General features: G+C 35.0%; 1 pseudogene; it reads left to right on the top strand.

Moving 5' to 3' along the window:
- The first annotated feature begins 205 nt into the window (after positions 1-205).
- Positions 206-357, top strand: LOC142876734 (uncharacterized; annotated as a pseudogene).
- Positions 358-3,656: the final 3,299 nt, after the last annotated feature.

Here is a 3,656-nt window from a genome sequence, read left to right as displayed (position 1 = left end):
TAAAGGGAAAAATGGTCTGTCTCCATCTATATCATCATACTTAAAAGTAGAAATATATCCAAGCCATTCTTAAAGTGATATGAAGAGATAAACTCATTTGCCAGTGACGTCACCAGCCAAGGGAGAGAGGGACTTCAGGAAGGGAGAGCTGCTTATTTCTTCCCAGATACATCAGGGTAGTCAGAGCCCAACATTACTTATAATAATCACTTCTCGGCCTTTTGGCTAAGATGAAGTGTAGTATCTGTTCTTATCGGTTTAACATTACTTATAAGAGGCTGACTAAGAGGTGAGCAAGAGTGAGGAGAGGATCCTACCTTCTTCAGGAAGCAGAGTCACATTTAATCAGCACCATTTAATCAGAAAAGGTGATTGGGCCAACTCACCTTCTACTCTCTAACACAGAGCTGGTAGAAAGACAAAAAGGGTCTCCTTTTGTTTTATATTTCTGTTTATACATAGACTACATTAATCATATACCTTTACATGCATGATACAAACAAATTTTCATCGCAGCTTCCCTTTATTAAATTCAGAATGTCTTTATGCTTTCGATTTTTACTTTTTATTTAGCAAAGAACTTCTATGTTCTCCATTGATATTCATTTCAAACCCTAAAATATAATCCATGAAATATTAGCCTCAGAGTCCTAGTATCACTTCACTGAGTTAAAATGACATCATGAAGTATATCTCTACATTACATCTTAAGGTTTCCTCCTCTGAAAATTGAGAGAAAAAGGGAAAGAAAATTAAGAGAAAATAAAGTAACAGTTGGTCTTCTCCATTATGGTTAGAGCTTAAAATTGATCCATATACTTAATCTATTTATTAGTAGGAACAAGTAAGCGATTATAAAGTCTTCTGCCATCTTCAACAGAGAGTGAACTGAAATTTTTGAATTGCCACTATGAGTCAGGCACTGCATCTGGAAATTTCCACATAGTATCTCCTTTAGTAATCTTGATACTGTGGCAGCAGACATTTCCAAGTAATGGAGGTAGCAGTGTCAGTAACAGTATGCATGTTTTCTTCAAGGTAGAAACAATACATAGGTGTCATACAACAACTTTTATTCTACCTACAATTATAATGCTTAATGTTTGCCTAGAGATAGAACTTGCTTCTTACAAAATGGTATGTATCTTTCAACACAAAATGAATTGTGAAAGTACATATGGAAAATGTTCACCTAAACAATTATTTCTAGGCCGTGTTTTGTTACTGCAAATCCTGTCTCTTTTTCCCTCCCTCCCTCTCTCTCTTTCTTCCATCCTTTATTTTACCATTGCCTTTCCATATTATTGTATTAAGAATTGTCTTAGTAGCTAGAACTGGTTCACGCCATTTGAGTCTGTTTTACACAGGTAATGAATTTTTGACTCAATAAAAATAATTGAAGTGTTAATATTTTATTTGCATAAATGGCACCATGTGATAGTCTTCCCTTCATGTTTGGCTTCTAAAAAAAGATTACATAAAGGGAGTTATTGTTAATAAAAATAATTGAGTACTTTATCATTTTTCTTACAGGCCTCTCATTATCACTTGATATTTAAATCATTCTCTGTCACAAGCTCTTTATCATCACCCTTGTCAATGGTTCTTTCAATTTGAAATTTATGAACTCTGACAGATGCACAAAATTCAATAGTTTTAAGTAATAAAAAATGTTGCTCAACATCTCACTTTATAAACTTCATGAAATTCTGTGTCTTTGCCAAGTGAGCACAAGTTCACATTATAATCATTCTCCTTTTTATTTGAATTTTACTGCAAAATATCTACAGCATCCAAAAATTAGCAAGAAAATGCCAGGGATAAATGCCTGTATTTAGAATGTACATGTGTGTGCTGGGGAGGTAGCAGTGGATATTTGAATAGAAACTATTTTTAGTAGTTGATATTTTATACTAAATACTTTGACATTATGAGATTATTTTATTCCTTTTGCATCCTTGTAACTTCAGGCACTCAAAAATTTAGTATTAAATACTTGGATGATGAACCCTCTTTATTATTAGAAGAATTAGTAATAAGGGCCCGGAAGCAAGAAGTAGAAATCTCAGACTAGAGGAGAGGACATAGGACAGGAACACAATAAGACAAAACAAAGACGCCTCTAGACTAGAGCATCACCAATTTTTGCCAGACCAATTGTTTCATCACTACTTTTTCAATGCTGAAGAATGCAGTGTTTTTTTTCTTAATCAACTCTAAACTTTTGCTGTTATTTGCTTAATCTATGTACATAATTCTCACTTTAAAGTGCATTAGAAAGTACATAAACCTTCTCCACACATTTTCTCATTGTCATCACCTTGTGCCTAGTTAAGAGTGCTATGCAGTAATAATGTATTAATGTAACAAGAAGAACAATTAAGAAAAGTAAATGGTCACAGAATTTAGAGATTTATGTGAGGGATGATAAAACTTTTGGTTAGGAAAACTCATTATTGGAGGTTTTTAAAGTAAAAATTTAGATTAAAAAAAGAACCTATTTGTGACTTTTTCCTTAGTTGCTCCTGATGGATTGTAGATACCAGGAAGTGGAAAAGAAAAGAGATGAGAAAAATGTCCTAGATGAGGGACATAATATTCATGGTAGAGAATATTGAGGAATATTAGAAAGACTGATATCTAGTTTTCAATTTTTTAATATATTCTATAATGTAATTATTTCTATACTTTACTCTTTCATTAAAAGTCTACTGAAATCTATAGCCCTGTGCAAGTGGACCTCTAGAAAATAAATGAGAAAGACACTATAATGCAGGGATGTGATAAGTTAATGGGAAAGAATAAAGATATGGGCAGAAACCAGGAATTTGGAGTAAAGTTAACCAGGAGAATCAAATATTCTTTCACATTACTGCCAAAAGATGCTCTGAAATTTTGAGGGATTGGAGAAGATAGGTTCTCAAATGTTTTGGGGGGCATATTAGAGTTCTTAATGACTCAAGATGAATATGGAATCTGGGCAATTTGTCCTGTCAAATTGCAATAGTATATGGATTTTTTTTTTTTTAAACAGAGTCTCAGTTTGTTGCCCAGGCTAGAGTGAGTGCTGTGGCGTCAGCCTAGCTCACAGCAACCTCAATCTCCTGGGCTCCAGCAATCCTACTGCCTCAGCCTCCCGAGTAGCTGGGACTATAGGCATGCACCACCATGCCCGGCTAATTTTTTGTACATATATTTTTTAGTTGGTCAATTCGTTTCTTTCTATTTTTAGTAGAGACGGGGTCTCACTCAGGCTGGCCTCCTGACCTTGAGCAATCCACCCACCTCGGCCTCCCAGAGTGCTAGGATTACAGGCGTGAGTCACCCCGCCCGGACAATAGTATATGTATATTACAGTCAAGACTCTGGTATGCAGCAAAACTTAGTATACAGTCAGTGCTTAAAAGATACTGTGTGTGCATACCAAATGGTGGATAGGAAAATGTTGAACAAGAAGACATTCTGTAATCTATCAATGTTTAGAATAACAGAGATAATGGACTGTACCAATACTTGAGCTCTTTGATAGCGTCAGGAACAGGTTGATGGTTACAACTATACCTATGAACCCTATTGTTAGATATTCCAGGCTAGTTCCCTCACTTAGAGATCTACCAGTTCTCCTTAGAATAAATTCCGGAATAAATTGATTCAGT

This window comes from Microcebus murinus, chromosome 15 (assembly GCF_040939455.1).
Source record: "Microcebus murinus isolate Inina chromosome 15, M.murinus_Inina_mat1.0, whole genome shotgun sequence".
Classification (NCBI taxonomy): domain Eukaryota; kingdom Metazoa; phylum Chordata; class Mammalia; order Primates; family Cheirogaleidae; genus Microcebus; species Microcebus murinus.
The sequence above is the reverse complement of the archived record's forward strand: the minus strand, read 5'-3'. Positions and strand labels throughout refer to the sequence as shown.